This window comes from Cibotium barometz, chromosome 37 (genome assembly GCF_041138505.1).
Source record: "Cibotium barometz isolate CiBa-2024 chromosome 37, ASM4113850v1, whole genome shotgun sequence".
NCBI lineage: Eukaryota > Viridiplantae > Streptophyta > Polypodiopsida > Cyatheales > Cibotiaceae > Cibotium > Cibotium barometz.
The window spans coordinates 28,987,569-29,011,957 of record NC_141082.1 but is presented as its reverse complement, the minus strand read 5'-3'; positions in this window follow the sequence as shown (position 1 = coordinate 29,011,957).

Here is a 24,389-nt window from a genome sequence, read left to right as displayed (position 1 = left end):
GAAACAAGAACCAATTTTAGTAGACTATAAGAATGGTTAAGGAGATGCAACTTTGAAAGGTGCAATATGTAATTGTGCCTTACAATAAGAAGTAAGTATTTTATTTTAAATATGTTTTATGTCTTTTTATACATCTTTATCAATGGTCTTTTTCTATTGTGTAGGAGTCATTGGAGTGTATATATAATTGATATCAAGAAAAGAAAGACATGTTTCTTGAATTCCATGCTTGGTATGCATGTAGAAGCCAAATTGTAAGTTTTTAATTTTAATAGAGATTGCATTTAAGTATTCAATTTGTATAGTAGATCGAATAATGTATGTGGTTTGTTATTTTGCAAGGCATCTAAGCACATTAGAAATACTCCATCCTCCACTTCTCAACAATAAAACTCCACATCAGTTTTCCATTTTGCATGTATGTTATCTTAATATCAACAATAACTTTAAAGTTTGTAATAAAACTTTAGTTAAAAGTCTTAATAAGAACTATAATTGCTATGGGTTCCATTACAAAAACTGATGGAAGCTCATGTGGATGGAGAGTGGTTGCAAACACATGGATATACATGCAATCAAAATTTCAAGTAGACATATCAAAAAAAGTAGTTGTGAGTATTTTTAACAAACACATAAAAAAGAGTTGTGAAAATTTTGTACATTTTTCTTAAACTTTCATATCCTACTCTAATATATACTAAGATTCCTATCATAATTGTTTGCACTTTACAACATCATGTTATACAGACACATACATTTGGTGGGTGGGAGAAAAGGCAATCAGATTAATGCTCAATAATCATGTGGATCTTCCCGTAGATCCAGATTCATCACCACCATCAATTAATCCCACCTAAGATGGAAAAGAAGCCGTTGAAAGAGAAAGGACTTCCCAAAATGTCTCCACCATTAAAATTCGGTTCATCTTCAAAGAAGAAAATAATAGACACCAAGAATGGAAAGGCTTCTTGAAAACAAAAAGAGTCTAAGGAAAAAGAGGCCAAGTCAAAGAAAACATCCAAGAAATCAGAGTCCAAGCCGAACAACAAAGGCAAAGAGGCCAAAGCTTTTATGGACAAGTCTGATGGTATGGCATCTAATAGAAATTCCAAGGCCGTGTGTGCACATCCCTAAGTGTCCATTTTGCATTTATAGCGATGACTCTATTGTCATCATCACTCAAGTTGATCATTAGGTCATACTGCACAATTTTTTTCTCTGAATCCAATGGCATCCAAGTACCTCTACTCTTTTTCCATTGTTTGTACTCTAAGCTAATGTACAAGGTTTGTCGAGAGATGTTGTATGCCATCACCATAGAATCAATGCAAGAATCACATTTTATAAAATCACCCCTATGGATGACTTTACGCACTTTCCATCTGCTCCAACTGCATTATCCAAGTCAAACTTAGATACATGTGTAGACAACCACATTGCTTCCTCTTCATGTTTACTTATCGAAAACATGTCACAAACACATGGAGATGTATAAACCGTGATAGCCTAATCCTCTTAGAAATCCTTCCTACTTTCATATTCTGAATATCTAAGACAACCTTGGATTTAAATGCTAATAGAGTACCTTTGTCTGGAAAGTTCTAATATAATGAATTTAGGCTTGGTATAGGCAAACTCTCTAGTTTTTCATAAGCTTCTGGTCTTGTAAGGAAATATATACTTAGAATTGTACAAAAATATATGCTTGTTAGTGAAAAAAGTAGATGGTTGATCAAAAAATAATATTTTCCCAAGATCAGCATGCATGGCTTTGAAAGTCGTGGTGATGAATGACTCTACAGGTTGCTACTCAAATCTTGTTAATGGATAAACATCTATCACATATACAACACATGTGAATAAATTATATAATAAAAAAGAACATAAATAAAATTACAAAAAATATCTTATAATGATCTTGCAATGCAGATGCTGGAATAGAAAGGATGCGTGTGCATGTCTCTTTTCATGTACATAGGTTGCACCTTTGTCTTCCACCCATCTTTTGCTATCTTGAATTCCAAGATACGTCCCTTCCAATGGAATTGTACTAAGCCTCTTCTTTGCCTTTTTATCCTATGAGGACCTTTGCACGATGGTTGCATAGTTACCCAATCATTTAATTTAAAGTTTATACCTTTCCACACACCCTGAGCATCTTTAACATTATGAAGGATGCATGATGAAATGGCATTTATTTATGAGTGCACCTCGGGTTAGACTGTGTTCTTGGCATTGTTAGATGATGAATAGAGGAGGAGGAGGATGTAAAAAGACGACGAGAAAGAGGTGCAATCATGGTAGATTAGGGAATTTCAAATGCATTTACTCATTTTTGGGAGAACCTAAATTTTAAATTTTTATTTTTTGAAGTACTGACATTTGGTACATGGGGACAGGCCCTTGAAGTTGAACCCACTAAAGTGAAGTTGAAATAGCCGCCGCAATGTATTACATTAAAGTGGTGATAACCCACTAAAATAGCCAAAACTAGTGTAGTTAGTGAAAAGTGGATATAACACCCAATGTCATATTTATGGTTAAATGTTGTATTTCTATTGGTCCAAAGCTTAATCCAAATCCGATACAAGAAATTAAAATGCGACCCCTTTTTTTAAGATTTTTGGCCCGAATGGATGGATGATTGGTAAGGTGGAGTTGTGTAGTCAGATCATGAGATAGGATTGGAGTTGAAAATGTAAGGTGGTGTTCCAAGAGATGGGGTCATGAGGTGAGTTCATAAGGTGGCGATCTATGAGATGGAGTCATGAAGTCAAATTGTGAGATCGGATCGTGAGGTGATCCGTGAGGTGGGATCATGAGGTGGGGTCGTGAGGTGAAATCATGAGGTGTAAGTCCACGAGATGGGGTCATGGACTTTGTATGCCCTTCTTATGACCCAAAATTACAAAAAAAAGGCCTTGCCCAAGCCCGATTTTGGCCTATGTTAACGTAGACTAGAATTGGGCTTTAGCAAAGGGCCTTCATCTAAACATCTCATGTGTCCCTAGAGTGGGCCTTTGTCTACGCATCTTATGCCAGTCATTTTTTGGAACAAGTGCCGCTGCAAGAGGGTCAGTGATTTGGTAAGGTGGATCATGAGGTTGTGAGAGATCATGAGGTGGTATCATGAAGTGGTGATCTGTGAGGTGGCGATCCGTGAGGTGGAAGGCATGAGGCAATTGGTTAGGTGAATCGTGGATCATGAGGCAGAGTCATGAAGTGAAATTGTGAGATGTCAATCCATGAGGTGGAGTCATGAAGTCAAATCATGAGATCGGATTGTGAGGCGAGTCATGAAGTGAAATCGTGAGGTGGTGAGGTGGGGTCATGGAGAGTGAGGTGGAGTCATGATGTGGCCATCCGCGAGGTCCGATTTATGAGATGGGATCATGAGGTGAGTCATGAGGTGGGATCGTGAAGTGAGAACATGAGATCCGTTCATCGTGAGGTGGAAATCCATGCTGAGGTGATTGGTGAGGTGGGGTTCTGGATTATGAGGTGGAGTTGTGAAGTGAATTGTGAGGTGGCAATTCATGAGGTCAGAGGCATGAGGTGAAATCGATCAAGTGGGACTATGAGGTGATATATGAGGTCAAAGGGAATCCATGAGGTGGGATTGTGAGGTGCAATTCGTAAGGTCAAAGGCGATCTACGATGTTGGAGGCGAGATCCGTGAGGTGGTGGGATTGTCTAGTGAGGTCTAGATGGTATAACATTATATATATATATATATATTATATGATAAATAAATTAGTTATATATATATATATATATATACACACAATAAATACATTAGTGTAATGAGAGTTTAATATATATATATAATATATGGATATATTATATATACGATAATTGCACTAGTTCAATAAACTGGGTGGTGCAGCTAATAATACCAAGGTGGTCCATAAAATTTCTACATGGTCCAAGGCATTTGTATGGAGTGGATATGTTTGGAAGTCCTGGTGTGAACAACCCTACACATGGGCATTACCCTGTGCTGGCAAGTGTTTTTTTCCTGTGTGAACACACTCTAGTGTGTAAGCCACATCAGCCCTAGGGCTAGGACTACTAGTACTTTGTACTCCACACATTTATCATTATCATCGAGTACTTCTAGCTACTATCGCTTTTGGTCTCTCTCTTGCACTCTGTGATACAAATGTGTGTGTCTATGTATGTGTGCAAAGCATCTACTCCCTCATCCAACATTGGTATCAGAGCTTGGTTATCAAAGTGGTGTTTCAAAGCTTTGTTTCAGAGCTTGGGTTTCAGTGCCATTAGCGCCATGTCATTCTCTTTCATGGTTCATTAATCTACATCATTGTACATCTTGGGTATGCTCATGCCTTTCTATACTTTGATGTTGTCATCAATCTTAGTCGCCATACATTCTGGGTAAGCTCTTACACTTTCCACAGATCTAGGGTTTCTACCTCCTTCTATACATTAGTATCATTCATTTATGCTATCGTACATTCCGGGCAACCCCATACACTATCACTATGCAGCTTTTAAAAGCTTTCACCATCGGGTTTCAGTATCCACCGACTTCTATTGTTTTTGTTATTATTGGTGTTGTTCTGCTGTTGCTGCGTGAGTACCGAATTTCAACTTTTGGCACTGGACTTTTGTGTCCATTGATTTTTCCTGGTCAGCCATTTAGCATTCCTTTTGGCATTGGACTTCGACATCTGTTGATTTTGCTCGGTTAGCCATTCAACTGGGTCTCAGCTTTATGTGGTCAGCAATTCAGCCTTTTACTTTCCTCGTTCAATATTCGACTTCAACATTCAGCTTCAATTTTTGCTTGATTAGCCATTTAGCTATATTCATTAGTTTTTCCTAGTCATCTATTCAGCTGCATCTGTCGGTTTTTGCCTAGACAACCATTTCGCTACATCCGTCGATTTTTCTTGGTCAGCCTTTCAATGCTCGGCTTTCTACTTTCAACAATTAGCCTTCAATGCTTGGCTTTTCGCATTCAGCCAGCCAGCTTTCAAACTTCAGTTTTCAGCGTTTAGCAATCAACTTTCAGCATTCAATAGTTAGTTGGGTTTACTTTCTTGGCCTAGTTTACTTCCTTGGCCAGGTTTACCCATCAGCTTTCCACACTCGGCATTTGGCATTTGGGTTTCATCTTCCATATGATTCCATCACCTGATTCATCCAGTTGATTCCACGTCCATTAGTGAGCCAATTCAACATCTTTTCGTCAAATGATTCTACGCCCATCCATCATCTGATTCAACGTCTATCTGTCAGTTGGTTTAGTGTCCGTCAGCATAGCTAGTTTCGAGTCCGCCATCCATAAGCTAGTTTAGTGTCTGTCAGCAGAGCTGGTTTCAAGTCCTCCGTCTGTCAACTAGTTTCGAGTCCTCGTCCGTCAGGTGATTCTGACATGACGACTCTGCCCTTCAGCTTTCGACCTGTTGATTCCATGCTAGCTTTTGACCATGTTAACTTGCATCCTATTGATGCCATGTCAACTTCCGATCTATTGATGCCATGTCAACTTCCGATCTATTGATGCCACTTGAGCTTCCAATCTGTTGATTCCATGTAAGATGTTGCACCACCTAATTCTGCCTCTGTCGATTCCACCTGCAGATTCCGACCTATAGATTACTGATTTGGTAAGTTTGCACATGCATTGAGTAGACATTTGAGGTACTTTGAGTAGACATTTGAGGTACTTTGAGTCACTTGAAGTTACTACTTGTGTTGGATATACCTCATTTTACACATTCCTTTACTGTGTAAAATGTCCAAAAACACTAGTGATTTGTTTGGCATGTTGTTCTCATTGAGGACAAGTTGGATGGCACCAACTATCCCATGTAGGCACATATAATAAGGAATATACTGGTGGCAAAGAACTTGTGTGTGTATGTATCTGGTGCTGATTTAAGGCCTGTTGGGCTCGCCATCTATTGTCAGTGCACGTCAGGTGGATCCATTATTGAAACTAGTGATTCTGGTTCCAATGGAAGTGTATCACCTACACCTATTCCTCCTACAATAGAACAACTCAAATGGGATACTAAAGACGCACAAGCGCATGCCTTGATTGCTCTCTCCTACAAATAGCAAGTCATACTACCTAATATCTGTTCATATACTTCTTTTAAAAGTGCATGTGATATACTTGCCTCTCTGTATATCAGATCCGTAATGAAGCTTAATTTGCCTATCTTTGTAAAAAGCTCGACTTGGAGAATCTGATTGAGCGTGAATCTATGGATGTATTTTTGACCTGTGTTAAGAATCCGAGAGAGCAGTTGATTATTTGATGAGGTCATACCTAATAGTTTGCTTGTCTCTACAGTTCTCGATGGCCTACCTGAATCCTATCAGGGATTTTCTACCACTCTTCGCCTCCTGATGACAAAGAGGAATACAAATTTGTACACATTTGATGAGCTGGTAGCTCTCTGGTTTACATAAAGACAATTCTTGTTCCAATCAGAACAACATGCTTGCTTTACATCGGGCTTTTGCTACCTCCCATTATGGCAAAGGAAAATCTGGGGCTGCTTATGGTGCTAAACCTAAGGGCAAAGCACAAGACCATTCAGATCCTCCTAAGCCCAATGAGGAGAAATCTGAGAAGAAGAGATGCAACTATTGTCAGAAACTTGGTCATGTCATTGAGGAATGCCATAAGCAAAAATAGAGTGAGCAAAAGAAGAAGAAGCAAGGTCTTGCTGCCACCACCACAACTGACAATGCAGAGGAAGCCAATTTCACACATGATGGCTATGCTTCAACAACCACATATAGTGATCTACCCGCCTCTTGTTTGTCATAGATGTTGATTGGTACTTTGATACATATGCATGATTGTCAGTTGGTTGTTGGTGTTGGTTCATCTGATGCGCAGAAGAAGAGGCTAAATTGGCTTATGTGATGATTATGGCTTAGTCACTACTTCTTCATTGCATGATGTTGCTATGCCAGACATCAATCTTAGTGATGATCCAGACTCAGATGATTATTCTTTATAGCACTTGTCACCTAAGTTGTCTCTATGGCTGTTGCATTTGAGGGGGGATGCATGTTGTGTATTGCTATTGGTGTGGTGGTGATGTCCATGGTCACTAATGCACTTGACCTCTCAATTGTGCTATGGCTTGGAGACATACCTTTATACAGTGATACTTACTTTCTGAGATGTATTACTGGGATTACACATCTCTTTTATTTTTCCATACATACCATTGCACGTGGTGTTATTGAGAGGTTGTGTTATATTCTCATAGTAATGGCTGGATGTATGCCTTGCTACCCCAACTTGACAGATTTATTCTATCAGCCTATTTTCATTGCTAATTATCACCTTTTCGGCTTGCCTATTGACTAAGGTTCCTTTATTGATGTATTGGCATTCATTGGAACTTGACATTATATGCATTTTTGTTGTCCATAATGCTTACATCTTCATTCCATTATTTGGTATCGATGCTGAATTAACTGAGCCCACTTTGGTTCTGAATCAACCTTCTGCCGTTTGCTGACAATCGATCAATTTAGCAACCCAACTTTCCCATATTGCTCCAGGTCAGCCACACTTTGATCAAAATGCCATTGGTGATGCATTAATTGAAGAGGATGCAACCAGTGACTCTCAAAGAGTTCTCCACTGTGACAGCAAACACTTATGTTCGGTCAAATACATGCTGCCTCTCAACATGCATCTCATTTTGTTTGTTCCGCCCTTGTTGCTTTCACAATACATGAGGAGCCACTTTCTCCTTTTGATGCCTTGGAAGATAATAATTAGGTTGATCCACTCATGAGACTGGCCCAAATGAGGGGCGCATTTTAGCTTTCATAGCTAACTTATAACATGCATTTGATGTTAAGGACATGGGATTTTTGCATTATTATTTGGGTATCCAGTTTATACCAGTTGGAGAACGGCATCATGCTATCACTTAAGAACTCTTACGAGCCTTCTGATGTAGTCACTTATCAGCAGGTTGTCCCCGATGCCTTATGTATCTATGCACTACCCGTGTTAACATCATTCAGTATGCAGTATAATAGTTAAGTAGATTTATGCATTACCTCGACACTCAACATTGGTAAGCAGTGAAGCAGTAATGCGTCTTCTTTATGCTTATTCGCCTACACTTATAGTGAACTGGGTAGGATGTTATGACACTAGGGTGACAACCACTGGTAATTGTTTTCTTCTTGGCAAATCATGTATTTCTTGGCTCAGCAAAAGAAGTAGCCAATAGTGGCCACTTCAAGTTGTGAAGCTCAGTATAGGGCAACATTCACAGCTATTATGGAGTGTGTATGGCTCCACCATGTATTGGAAAATCTTGATGTTATACAGTTGTCTTCTACCATCATTTTCACTAATAGTTAGAGTGCATTAGGAGTCATGCAAAATTCGATATTTCATGCACAAATAAAGCACATTAAGGTGCATTATCATTATGTCAGTGAAAGGCTCCATGCGGGAGAGATTACCTTGACTTATGTGCATGTAGGGTATTCTAGTACACCTTGTATACATTCACACCATTCACTTCAGGGGGTTTGTTAGCCTTGGAAGTCCTGCTGTGAACAACCCTACACACGGGCACTTTTTACCCTGTGTTGGGAGGGTTTTTTCCCCGTGTAAACACACTGTGTTAGCCATGTCATCCCTAGGGCTAGGGCTACTAGTACTTTGTACTCCACACATTTATCATTATCATTGAGTACTTCTAGCTATTGCTTTTGGTCTCTCTATCGCACTCTATTCTTGATATGACTGTGTGTAGCCAAGTCAACCCTAGGGCGATCACTTCTAGTCTCTTTCTTGCACTCTATGATTGATATGACTGTGTGTGTCTATGTGTGTGTGCAAAGCATCTACTCTCTCATCCAACATGAAGCATTGGTGGCCAAATTCAAAGCAAGTATGACTTGACATTTCTATGTCATAGTGGGAACATTTATAAATTAATTCTTGATTAGTTTCCTACCAACAAGTGAGGTTGGTTTATGCCTTCTACGTTTCTCCACTCCTTAGTTGCTTGAGCTCCTTTTACATTTCTACTTTACACCATCTATTATGTGAACTATAATGTCTACTGACAAAGCTTCTATTGAGTGGACCATTGAAAATTTCAAGCTTAGTCAAACAATGCCAATAGGTAGTAAGGTCCTCGTCATAAGTTCACACTTCCTTCAAAGTCTTCTTCCCCCAACACACGGGTTAGTTTATTTACTATGCAATCATTGATAATCGTGAGACGACAATGGAGGTGAGGGCTTCCTTAAAATATTACATTAATAGTCAAGAGCATTACATGATGGATGCTTCTATATCAAAGAAGTATGCTCTAGTGCACATGGAAGATATATGATATAATGTGCACGACCTTGAAAATACTATTACAGCTATATATGATAAAAGTGGGTCTATAGATATAGTGTGATTTCTATAGAAGATATAGATACTCCATCCATGGAGAGAGATTCAGGAAGATTGGGACATTCGAAGAGAAGATAAAGGTTGTCCATTAATGGAGGGAGATTCACAGAAGATTGAGACATTTGGAGAGAAGGTAGTCAATGTTGAGCACCTTGGGCCTTCAAGAGTTGTGGACCTTGAAGATACATTACCTAGTAAGCATGTTGAAGGTAGCTCCTTTAGGAGTGGTTTTCATGACAATAGTACTATTTCTAGAGATAATGTGGTACCACCTTTCATTCCTCTAGGTGTATTGATGTGGACATGGGTACCCTTCATGTGGACATTGCTACTTCAAGTAAAACTTTTGAAGATCATAGGAATGGTTCTCACGGAAATAGTACTACAAGAGATAAGGGTGGTAAGTACTAAAATCTTGGATCACACACACACACACACACACACACATGAAAGTGTTCATCAAGTGGCAAAAAAGCCAAGAGAGTATAATGCAAATATCATACTGGAATTATCTCTAACATTTAGAAAAACTAAAAATGCGGATGACATGGAACAAAAAAATGATGGTCATATTTGGACAAGACCATTAACAACAAACATGTCAATTAGCTGCATAGTTAGGCTTAGCTATTGTGTTGGTTCACTTGAATGTTGTAGAATTACTTGTCCTTATTATGCTAATAATAAGAAGTTCAATTTGAACATTCTTTAGAGGCTTCTTGGATAAGAAGATTGCAATTGGGCTTGAAACAGATGGAAAGAATAAGATAATATGTCACTATTATCATGTAAGGCTATGTACTACATCGATATTGTTAATTGTATGACATATTATGTGATGCCATTGGATGATACAATATCAAGGTTGATGGTGCATGTCGTTGGCCAACATCAACATAGTGTGCAACACCAAGGGTGTTGAAGACAATGATAGAAAGGAACCAAAAGCTTGTAGTAGATGTTAAGGTGGAGAGAAATATTAGGCCACACAAATTCCAAATGAATGTGGCATGAGATCTTGTTATTCCATGCTTGGTTAGAGAAAATAATGTCGAAGACACACAAATGACCAGGGATACGAAGCTCACAAATTCCAAATGAATGTGGCACGAGATCTTGTTATTCCGTGCTTGGTTAGAGAAAATAATGTCGAAGACACACAAATGACCAGGGATACGAAGCTCATAAATTCCAAATGAATGTGGCACGAGATCTTGTTATTCCATGCTTGGTTAGAGAAAATAATGTCGAAGACACACAAATGACCAGGGATACAAAGCTCACAAATTTACTTGAGGAATCAAAGGTATCCATAGCTATGTTTAAATTTATTGAATTATACATGTTTGACATTGATTTTTTATTAAGGATGTGTTTACACCATGTTCACATTCATTTTACCAGTTTAGACACATTGTCACATAAGGAAAGAAGGCAAATCTACCATGTGGGGATGAGTATAATAGAATTCCTTTCTTTCACAGGAGTCATTTTCCCAAGCATGGACTTCTAGAGGCTAAACGCTTGATTTTAAAAATGTCAACCAAGGGTCTAGGATCATGTGTGGAGCTTATTAACCATGTGCATCATGGAGAGTATGGTGATTTACCACAACGCTTGGGCACAATTTGATCACACTCATCAAGTTGTTGGGTGGGTTACAATGGTATGCATCTATATGATCCAAGGTTACAATGGTATGCATGTATATGATCAAAGGTTAGCTCACCATGTACTATGGGTATATTATTAATGTTTAAACCCATGAAAGGACTTTCCATCTTAATGTTTTTGAAATCCATGGCTTTCTTGATAGTGTGCATATTTCCATAAGTGAGATGAAGGAGGAGGATGCGGATAGCCAAATCCCATTTTTGGGAAAACCTACAAGCAACTATGAAAGAATGTAGACAACCCCCATCAGATTTGCATGGCTTTATGGTGGCTGATGAAGCATGGGAAGATTAGATTGCAGTGAGGGAAGTTTTCAATGGGGGCCCAAAGAATGTGTTGTTGGAGCATGAATGCTCTTGTCTTTTTTATTGGGATCAAAGTTTGCAGAAGCATACCAAGAAACTTGTGGACCCTAAGCATAGGAGTAAGCATATTGCCATGTGCAAGAAATGCAGATTATGCAAGAACAAGGAGGAGGAAGCTAAGCAAGCCAAGTACATTAGAAAATGGTGGCATGAAGGGAATGTGCCAAAGGAAAGCATGCCTTCATTGGATATATGGTTAAGCTAGTGGGAAGTCCAAATAGCCCATTGGGGAAATCTCGTGAGATAGTAATAAGTTTGATATGTAAAAGAAATCAACATAAATTGTATGTGGGACTAGATGGTAACTACCTTTGTTTTTGATGTGGTAACAAAGAGACCCTTGGATTAGGGACATACACGAAGGACTAATCTAGCTAAAAGCGTGCATTATAGTTCGCTTTGGAGGAGAAGGGTACAAGAAAAAAGTAACACTTTATGATGCTTGTGGTAACAAATCTATTGAATGAGATAGTATAAAGTACTAAACAATATGTTTACTTGATTGGCTGCCATGTTGGAGATGCCCTAGCTTGGATATTTTGATGCAAAGAGTGTCATCAAGGACTACTTCTTCTCCATCTCACATTGCACATGTGGCTCATGAAGTCCTGGCAAGCACCCCAATGTACAAGGAACCAGGAATGCTTCATAAGGCCAAGGAAATAGTGCAATAGAAGAGAAGCAAGTCTGGTGGTGTTAACGCAGCAAATAGATCACATACACCTGCGTATACGATGGAGATAAGAGAGCTCAAGAAAAGAGGTTGGCCTTGCAAGGTAATATTTGAGATAAGAAGGCGGTGGTGTGGGATCATCTAGATAAGTATGTACTACCCAGGCTGCAACAAGCACATAAACAAAGGATCCAGCAAATGCTGAACGAATGATGAAAAAATGTATTCACAAAGAGAATACTTCAAAGCTGCCCCGTAGATGGGAGAGGAAACAACAATCAACACGATAGCTCAAGGGTGTAAGGTGCCTCAACAATTACACATATCAAGAGGAGGAACTCCAAGTAAAGGCCACACCATTTTGGAAGTACATGTACACCAAACTTTTTGGGCACTCCACACATGATGCCTGTTCATTGTTCCAAGAAGTGCTTTAGGTTCATTAATGGAAAGAAGTGTACCAAATCTCTACAAGGACCTATGGCTCCATGTTTTTTTTGTCTAAAAGAAAGCATCCAAGTCTAGGTAATAAATAGGTGGAACAGTGGATGTGGTCTTGTAACGATGTCACTCACACTTGGAATGCTAATCCAATTGTCATAAAGACCATGTTAGGGAGTCTGGGAAAATCCCAATTCCCATTTTGCAAGATTAAAAAATGGGGGCATGGTGAATCCTTTTAAGCTTTTATCAAAACCAACTCATTTGATATATCGTTGTCCAGAATTCTCCTATAGAGATTAGGTTCTAAATCCACATTCTCCAACAACTTTGGATTTGCTATGTTGAAGATATACCAAAAATTATATTGAAAAGAAAATTCCCAAAGTAATGGGATTTTTCCAAACTCCCTAATATGGTCTTCATACATAAAAGAAAAGGTGAATTAACCTTTTATAATGCTTAATATTTTAGTAGATGTCTCTCCTTTGTTGATGGAGGTGATGGCTCAGAGTACAGCCTTGATGAGAATTTTCGAATCTCAGCTATTATTATACCTAGTGTACAAAGAGCCAAAGCATTGTTGAAAACACTTGGCAATGATCTAGGTGTATGCAGGTCTGGTAGAGTTAGATATCCAATGGAAAAGTTGAGATATGATTGGTGTAAAACCTATCATTATGTATGTATGGTCAAAGATATATAAGAGATAGAGCCCAAATGTTTTAAGGAGGAACTTAGATATAATTAGTGGGAAAATGCCACATGGACGAAGAGATGGATGCATGGTTAATGCTATAATGAGACATGGGATCTCCATGGGATTTGGTGCCATTACAAAGAAGGCAATTGGATGTAAGTGGGTGTACAAAATAAAGCATTGTTAAAAACACTTGGCAATAATCTATGTGTATACAAGTCTACTAGAGTCAAATAGAGTCAGATATCTAGTGGACAAGTTGAGATATGATTGGTGTAAAACCTATCATTATGTATGTATGGTCAAAGCTATATAAGAGGTAGAGACCAAATGTTTTAAGGAGGAACTTAGACATAAGTAGTGGGAAAATGCCATGGGGATGAAGAGATGGAGGCATGGTTAATGCTAATGAGACATGGGATCTCCATGGGATTTGGTGCCTTTACAAAGAAGGCAATTGGATGTAAGTGGGCGTACAAAATAAAGAAAATTTAGATGGTTCTATTAGTAGGTACAAGGCAATATTGGTTTCCCAAGGATATGCACATATTTATGGCATTGACTGCGGGGAGACATTAAACACAGTTTCTAGGATGCTTAACCGTTAGAGCAATCATTACTATCATGGCTACACTAAGCGATGGACTTTGCATCAGATGTATATAAAGAATGAATTTTTGCATGGTGACTTACATGAGGAAATTACACATTGCAGCAGTCACTAGGATATGAGGATCATGCACACCCACATTTTGTTTATAGGTTATGTGAAGCCTTATATGGTTTAAAGCAAGACACCTAGATCATGGTCACACAAGATAGGGGAGTATCCTATCATGATTAGATTTCAAATATCCAATGTTTGTTTTTCATTTATGTAAGAAATATTGATAGGGAGATTGTCTTAGTGGTCATCTATGTTGATGACCACTAGTGGTCTCATTAATGTGGACTTTATGTTAGAAAGACTAACATGGGGATTGTACTAGTGGTCATCTATGTTGATGACCACTAGTGGTCATCAACATAGATTTTATGTAAGAAACATTAACTAGGGATTATGCTAGTGGTCATCTATGTTGATGACTTGATTATCATAGGTAACAGTGACGATAATATCCAATGTTGATTTCTGTTATGTGTGAGAAGGACTGGCAAGGGGATTGTGGTAGTGGTCGTCTATGTTAATGACTTGATATCGCAAAGTGATAGTGCCGATGATATCCAAATGTTGATTTCTATTATGTAAGAGAGACTGACAAGGTTATTGTGCTAGTGGTCAATCTATGTTGACAACTTGATTTTCATAAGTGATAGTGATGATGGCATTCATGCGGTAAAGATGCTTCTTAAGAAGATTTTTGAAATAAAATATTTGGTAAGGTGTGATACTCTTTGGATATAGAGGTGATTAGATCACGAGATGGGATTTGTATTTTATAGAGGTAGTATTCTTTGAGATATGATGACCAAGTATGGGATGACAAGGTATAAGCTAATCTCAATGCCATTGGAGAAGAACATGAGGTTGTCTATAGATATAAGTGATCTCTTAGAGAAACCTACTATGTACAGACATATAGTACTTTTGCATGTCTATCATCAGATCATAATTGAGCTATTCAATTGGGTTGGAGAGTTAATCTATACAGGCCCCGAGGAAGCCATAGTTAGATGTGGCTAGGAGAATACTCGAGTATATAAATTATGCAGTACATTATGGACTTTTCTATATCTATGAGACTCGGATATGTGTACATGTACATGGGTACACAAATGTAGATTAGGCTGGTAGTGTCTCAGATAGGATATCTACTACTAGCAAATGGACTTTGCTATGAGACTCGGATACACATACATGTAGGTGGGTACAGAGATGTAGATTAGGCTAGTAGTGTCTCAGATAGGAGATCTACTACTAGCAGCTTTAAAGCAAAAAAAAAAATCTTTTCTAGGCCTCAATATCAGACACTCCATGCTTGTATTGTTTTTAGCAGAAGTAACCTTATTTTTCTGTGTTGATTTGCAACATATTATCTACAATCATATGCCATTATTTATTCAAAAATATGGGGACCCACTTGTATATGGAACACTCAAGGAATGGAGAAATCACATTACATATCTTACAATGCATATTTCAGACATACACAACATGGTGGAGGAAGAAGAAAAGCAAACAGCATGCATGAAGTATTCCAGTGGTTCTATTGCAAAATACTGCACTAGCTTCATTAGAAAGAAACCTTGAAGTCCTCAACATTGCTTTAAACACTTAAATAAATAGAGGAGAGGAAACAAAAAAGAGATGAAGCCTTTAAAAACAATCTATTGAAGCACAGAACATGTGGAGAGAAAAAAAGATGTATGTAAATCACTGCTGGATTAATAGAATGCAATGATACAAAAATGTATTAACTCAATTTTGGTTATCTTTGTATATAATATTTATGAGTACCATGATCATCATCACTGAAAAATCACTAAATTCTTCTCCTTTTCAGAGCTTCCTCATCGTTTGCATGATCTTGGGTTGGAGCAAGTAATTCTTTTTGATACATGAGGAACTCCATTTTTCCAAAATCTTTAAGCAACCGGCTATCCTTAATTCCACATGATAGTACATATGCTGTGTAGGTCCAAGTGGTAAGGTCCTCTGAAGGCGTAAATGCCAGGTCCCTGAGACCGAAGACTCACAAAGTTGTTTGGTTCTCTAGAAGCATTATCTTGTTGTTATTCCATCTAACAGGATAGCCCCCAAGATATCTAGACAAAGTCGTGATTTGCAAACAATGGAAAACTTACATTGTTTGAAAACTTCTGGTGATATATAACAAATTGTGGAAATTTGAAGAATTTTATGTATTCTACAAGGGTCGTCCTTTCCCAATCCTCCAATACATGAGGCTTTGCATCATCGACGAACGAACGAAATCGTCTTCATGGACAATTTCATAATGAGCTACAAACAAGCAACATGTTTTATTTTAATAAGAAAACAAAACACATACATAGCAACTATCAAAACGTGTGGATGATCCATTCATTCATACACACCTTTTGATTTTCATCTTAAACAAGTAATTCATCCATCCAAAGATCAGTTGAGGGCTCCCCTTGCTCAACATTCATGTGTCCCCTTGAGGACTCCCCTAGATAAGCATTCTTTCCCATATTAAAAATGTTGAGTTTTTTCTGAATATTTTGGAATTCCTCCTTAAATGGGAGCCCAGCCTGTTCATACAATGAAGCATCTCTAAACATCATTTGCAAGGCTTCCTCAGTAGTAGTAAGGAGTTATGTATCCTTAACATTGGAGTTGAGAAGAAGGTACTTATCTACCCCCTCCGTGTCTACAATTTAATTGTAATCCTCCTCAAGATTTTGCACAATGATTGCGAGGCAGTAGTCCTCCCTAAGGTTAAAGACTACCTGTAGATCCAATATCAAAAAATACTGGAGATCTTTGATTTGGAAAGACAGCAAAGCAAATGTAGGGATGTCATAAATATCTTCGGGCATTGTTATGTCCTCGTGAGGAGGCCGAATCAAAGTCTCCTCTCACGAAGATGCTCAACATCAAGAGATTGAGGTAAATCCCTCTCCTCAACAAAGTCAATAATGTTTACTCCTTGATGAAAGACTTCTTCCTCCTTCTCAACTTTGACTTCGACATCTTGTTGCTCTTCGTGGTCATCATCTTTAAGGATTAGATTTAGATAACAGATCAGACCATGATCATACCTCATAAAGCATCATCATCTTCAAGGATCCAATTTAGATAATAGATCACACCATGATCATACCTCATAAAGCGGCATGTGTGGCTATGAACAAGGCACTCCTTCTCAATCCTCTTCATACTCTTTGGAATCCTTTGAAGAATTCTATTAAGCTTTTTCTTGAGACTACTATCAGAAGACAGCTTCATGACGTTGACATGCACAAACTTGTCAGTTCCAATGATAATTGTGTCCTTGGAAGTTAATCGTGAGTGTTTTGCCTCATGCTCTGAAATCTCAATGCGGGCGGCCCTGAGGAAGTCCCCTAGATCAAAATCATAGTTAAACATCTTTGATATTTTCTTGAAGCAACCATGCACCTCCAGTTTGTGTAAAAAATCATATAGCATCATTGCTGCTGGTGTCTGTGAGAGATAGAGATGCGCTTGAATACATCTGCAAAGAGTTATTCTGTAGTAATATAAGATGATTATTCATGAAAGAATCATCAGAATGCGATAAGGTTTTGATAGTTGTATGTGAATACCCTATTCACGTTGTGGGGTGATTTCAACGAGTTCAAATAAAATAATGTCAAATCAAATTAATGACATCTCTAGAAGCATTTTCTTTGTATCAAGAATCGATAATAGTGTTGTTTAAAGTGTCTTAATGGTGCAAATAACCTTTATACCATGACTTAAATACAAATCACCACCACAATGCGACAAGGCAGTGTACGTCTACAAAAAAACGTCATGTTTGTGTTATGATGATTCTATCTTAATACACAGAAATAACTCAAGAAATGGCCTGAAATAACGTGTTCAAAGTGTCTTAATGATGCCGTGATGACATGTGCAACATATACACTTATTGTTGTCGATGTGACACGTGCCTTAATGAATGCATCACTGCCATGTCTCTTCACAGGTGCGAAAACTTATTCTGCATGAAATCGTACATTAAAAAAAATTATCCTAAATCACCACAATGTGATAGGGCTGTCTCCATGCACGTAGAAATGGCCTATTCATGTTGTGGTGATTCTATATTAGTACACAAAAATATTTCATCCAAAATATCTACCATAATACCACTGCCACATGTCTGCCACATATGCACGCACTCTTGGCAATCTCCTATAGAACATCCCACCAAATCTCCCACCTCCTAGTCTGCCACTCCACAGGCCCCTCTGAAGATCATTGAAATGTAACTTTGTTGTAAATCATTTTTTCAAATATACAGACAAGTTAGGTTTTGTATAATTTTTGAACTTCATAAATATGATGTTTTTTGAAACAATGATTTGAAAAGAATTTAGAATTTGATCAAGATGGAAATTATTCTAAAATTTATAAACATATAATGTACGAAGGTAGCAACACTACAATTGCTTGCGACATTTCGGCTTGGGGACACTACAACACGTCGAAAACATTTTTTTGTGCTTATTGGGGGTATTGAAGCAGGTTTTGGATCACTACACTTCACTTATTTATGGCTTGCTTCTTCACATTCTCAAGACTTTCAATTTGGTCTTCATTAGGGGGTGGTAAAGCCAATGTAACGCCATGATGTGCAGTAACTTGTTGTGAAAAAATCCACTCCAACGTGCACTTAAGTCATTCGTTTAAGAACCTTCCCATCCTTGACTAATAATGTAATATAAAAATCTCAAGATTCCAATAAACATGACAAAGTAAGTATGTACACACAATAATTAAAATAGAGAGTCTTATATTCTAGGCATAAAAATAGAATAAACATCTACAAGTTGAGGGAATGAATCTATAGAAATCCTTTCTTCTATGCACTCAACTATCATGTGCAATGTAAAGCTTGAATAGCTACATTTAGCCTACCTTTGAGACTACACATGGAAGGTTGCTTCTTGACTTTAGAAGTCCTTATTGTTGTTGATGAAATAGAAAAACACAAACAAACATTTAGATAGAGAAAAAGAGAGTATATTAGAGTGAAACAGACGTGCACAATATGTGAGAGAGAGAAACACACACACACACACACACACACACACACCCACACACACCCACACATAATTAAACACCACCAACATGTGTCTTAGGGAGATGTTCAAACCTTACATAAATAGAGTAGAGACTACTAATCCACACAACTAAACATATTTGTATCTACAAGTCACAAAGACACTAAGGAAGAGCCCCCCCTCAAAATGTACTGACCCTCACACAAAGAAATCGATGTAAGACATTGCTCAAAATTACAAAGGTTATCATAGTTAGAGAGGAATGATGTTCACTTTGTTATGTAGATCTTTACACAAAATTGCATTCTCTCTTCTTTGCAACACTTTCCTTCCGTTGTGAAAGAAAAGATATTCTGGTGGGAGCTTATGTATACATTTATTTGTAATATCCTTCCTTGAAGTAGTTTACATAGCTCCCATTAGTGAAATGACTGTCAGCAAGGTTGAGACCTCATCATAAACTTTAATATCTATCACCTGGTTGTGCTCCAAACTTGCAGCTTCTTAATCCATTGGAACTAGTTCTCCTTTGACATAACAAGACCGTTTATACCAAAATGACATGATGAATGTCTGTATTGCTATCATATACTTAACATTTATTGTGTCTAATGATGCGATCTCACAATGAACTTTTGCATGTTCTTTCCTATCCCAGCTCTCATCAAGTAGTTTAGCCATGAAACTAGGCCCTAAATTTCTACAAACAGACATTATTTTTGTAATTTTCACCTAATAAACATTGAATAGCTCCACCAAAATAGTTATTGGCATGTACAAGATAATTTTCACTACCCATGTGGGTATACTACCTTGTAGTAGTGACCTGTTGCACATCTTTGTAAACCTTGCTCTTATTAGATTCTATAATAGAAGAATCAAGAATGGGTCAATCTATGTAGCTCCATTCTCTGTTGAGAGGGGAGGCAGCTTCTCCAAATGCTCAATGGTGTTGTTTCTATCCAACAAAGAGTAGAAGTGATCATTACAAAAAATATCTGCCTCTGCAAGGCTTCTTGCACTTCTTCCCTCATATTATAGCTGCCCAATGTCTGCATGCAACACATTCATGATCCCGATGATGCACTCAATTGGTTACCACTCTCATAGGAGGAGGGATGTACACATCTGCACACACAAAACAATGAACACTTGAATGAGAGAATGCAAACATAAGAAAGAACAAGATTGCATTAAATCGAAGGTCAATGGCTTACAATTTAATCTGTGTGGGGGTAAGGATGAAGTATCATCTCTACCAAGCACAAGCTCCTTCTGCAAGAACCTCCTTTATATTTGTTTTCCCAGGCTCTAGATCTTGAATTCCTTGATTCTATCCTTCCATGATGTAATGTAAATATTTTTGGTGTTTAAAATATTTCTACTTCTTGGTTGCATAAGCACCCAGGTTCCCTTACTTATTTGAAGTTGAATCCATTGGTTATGCTCATTGATTGTATTTTTGACAATTACTGAATGCACTGTTGTTCTAGGTCTCCTTGGCCTTTGAACTATTTCATCAATATCCTCAGATGTAGGATAAGCCCAAATGACCTCCGAAATGTCCTAATGCATCACCAATCACTCCTTCTATACACCCTAAATTCTTACATGGTATCACTACTTGCTTGTTCATCCAAACCCTAGGTTCATGAATACCTAAATCTCCATAGCCTCATCTTAACCCTAGCTAGCAAGAATCTCCCATTAGCCTCCCTCATCTAATCATTAACCTCTTTATTAAGTCATGTTTTAGCATAAACCTCTTCTTTCCCTCTCTTCAAAGAACATAGCTTGTAGTGTTTTGATGATATCTCCCTTCATACTTAACCAAATCCAAAGATTTTTGGACCAAAATGGTTCCCTTTCACAGCTTTTCATCACCTAAAAGGGCTCAATTCATTTTGCAAGATAGGCAGCAAAAAATGCAAATCTGTCAACATAAAAATTTTAAAAGCAAAAATGCAGATTCGACACCTATGGTCAAAATTGATCCAAATCCTTTTAGTCATCATCAATGGGATCTATGAGGAGTACACACATCAAATCTTGAAGGGTTTTATCTTGGTTGGTGAGAATCTTGAAGGGTTTTATCTTGGTTGGTGGGAATAAAAGATTTTCTTAGTTTTTAACTTTCTTTCATTAATAATAAATATTCAATTAGTGCTAATCTTTCTCATTAATTCTCAACATTGGGGGTTCAAAACTAACATTAGGGAGTTTCTATTACATGCCTTTGCTTAACCCCATTGATTTTGTGCCTCAATTACATCCTCCGAGAATCACGTATTTTTTATCTATCTTTTTAAGGGAGAGATTTACACTAATCATCATTCAGGTTCATTATTAATCACTAATCTCTATTGTAATGGACTAGACATTGCCTTCAGACTTTATTCGTAGTGGTAAGACCTTCCCAAACACTAAACTCATCATGGGTTTCCTTTAATTGTTGCATTATTAATGGCTAATGTCATCATTCTTAACATGATTATGTACGTCATCCAGAGGATCAAAAAAAGCATTGAGGATATCAAGAGAGATTCAAGAATAAAGAGAGCTGAAGATTCAACATCAAATACGTCTAAACAACAAAAGAACCACCAAATCTTCCACAAAGGGCCTTCTAAAAGAGCTTCCTTAAATTAAAGCATAAAATCCCTACACATTTTTGTAATTCCACACCATAGACCATTTGTAAAACTTAAAACCAAAGGCGCTTATGGGTTGTATAAATAAGCCGAGGAGCACTATTGTAAAACCTAAAAGCTAAAGATGCTCATAGGTCATGGATAGATGTATCTTAAGGTGATGAATAATCATTCGAGGGGGGGTGTTAGATTTAAGCAAACAATTATCCATCACATGTAGAGTGCTTTGGATCACAGATTATGACATAAGATAATATCCCCATGGGATTACTCTTTATGTATTTTTTGGTGCCTATAAAAGGCTTCCTCAACTAATGGACATTGTTGCCTCACTCCTTTGTGTTCACTTCCTTTCTCTCATGTGTGTTCCTCTCATTTAGTGTTAATCATAATTATGCTTTCTATCTTGCCTAATTAGAATGACTAATCACTACTTCTCTCCACCCTAAATTCCTACATGTACAAAAGCGATGTGAACAACACCTTGGGGCTACTAACAGGGGTTTACTATGGTGGGGCTTGTCATTTTGTAATGTATACACTCTAAGTGGGATTAGAGACATTTAGAAAGGGATGTTCCCTTTGCATAATTTGGAGGTGGGTCCATGATGATGCTTTTTCCTTGGAGTGTCCTTAACTTGAGACCAATAATGATGCATTCATCATGTGCATAAGATAAAAAAGCATGTAAGACATGTAGTATATATGCATACAATTTACACACAAGTTGTGCATGCATGTGTACATGTAAACGTGTGTTTGCATGCATCACCATAGAGAAGAATGTGGAGGGGAGGATGAGCTTGAGCTCCTTGCAAACAAACTTCTTCATGCACACACAAGAGTAGACAAGTACATAAGAGAGAGATGGATGGCTGAATTTCCTTCAATCTTGTTCACTTCTCTACAACCATAACATAAAGATAAGAGTACATACTATAAGGGAAAATTACTCTACTATTAAAACATATAAGGTCCATAATGTGAACCCCACTATATGAGCTAGCACTATAATTATGCCATAACTCTAGTAAACCAATGTAGCTGTCATGCATCCTATAAACCAATGACAGCATATCAACCATAATCTCACTAACCATGCCAGTGGCATAAGTGTGGAGGTGTCATCCTAGCATGTCATCCATATCCACACTATTTGAGCTTGATATGTCAACGCTTCCCCTCATGAGCTCAACTCTATACTATGCACTCTAGAGCACATGTGATCAATAATTGTTTTCTTCTAACAGTACAATCACCCAGAGTTTTATCTAAAAGCATAATGATCGTCAAGGATATGGGTCATTGGGCCCTCTGCTTGACTAGCCTATTACCATTACTTGTTTTAGGCTATGGCTTGGTAAGGCCAAATGTTTCCATGCCTAAACAAAGTACACTGAGATCATCACTTAAGCAAGAATCCTCTCTTATATTTGGAATGAAGAGAGGGATAGAGTAGAAAATGTATATGGATACATGTGCATGCATGCATGTGTGCACGTTCGTGCACACACACACACACACAAAGAGAGAGAAATATAAAAATGAAATATGAAACCATCCTTTCCAAAGCATTAAACATATTATTTAGGAGCATTTTTTCCTTTTTAAATTGATCAAGGTCGTCAAAAGTTTTTACTAAGAACTATCGATGTCTACCTTTGAAAAGTTAGGCAAGAAAGAGATATTATATTGAACATCTCTTTTTGTTGAGAAAAGTTTGGTTCTTATAAGTCTCATCATACATATCATAAAATGGTGCTTTTTCAAAGGCCAACCAATCACATCATCACACAAGAATTCAACAAACCAAACTATATATGGACATTAATATTGTTGATAAGCTACATAGTAGGCATCTAGTGGACATTAATATTGTTGATAAGCTACATACTAGAGGATCTACTAGATGCGCACATTATGATTGATCAAGATAAGAGCTTTCCCATGAAAGTATGTTTAATGTGTCACTAGCCACCATGGATATCATGGATAGACATATACTAACGATTTGAAGAAAAATAAGAGTTAACAAGGACCTTTGATATGTAGATTGTTTAAGGCAAAAGAATGAGATAGTAAAAATGGTGCACGTGTAAACTTTAAAAGTGGCTTACAACATGAAAAAAAGGTTAAATTTGGGGCAGATTTTGTTGTCAATAGCAAGGTTTTGGCACGTTGGGGGGTGAACTTAACGAGAAGCCGCAAAAATAAAGTGCTTATTTATAAAATGCCTTTTTAAAAGGATAGTTTTGACTTTCAAATATATCCTATTAAAGAGAAGATTTAGTGGCCATATGATAGTGTAAAAGAAACACTTGAATTATATATGCCAATAAATAATATATCTCTTAAGTGTAGCATTTCTTTTTTTCTTAAATGTGATGCATTTTTTGAATTCTTCCATGCATTTTGACGAACGAAATTATGGGTGTCAACTGGCTTCATCTTTTGCTTGCTTTTGTGGGCATTGCCTTACAGTCGGGCAACTTATTAAACCCCATCTAACGTGGCCAATAGCAAACTTGTACACCAAGCATGTGCAAACTACATTTTTATAATAAACCCCACAATCACATCAATAACCTAGATTAAAGTTTAATCATATAATTACTCGATTACGGATAATCGAGTAATCATTTTTATAACCTAGATTAAAGTTTCATCACATCAATAACCTAGATTAAAGTTTAATCATGTAATGACTCGATTA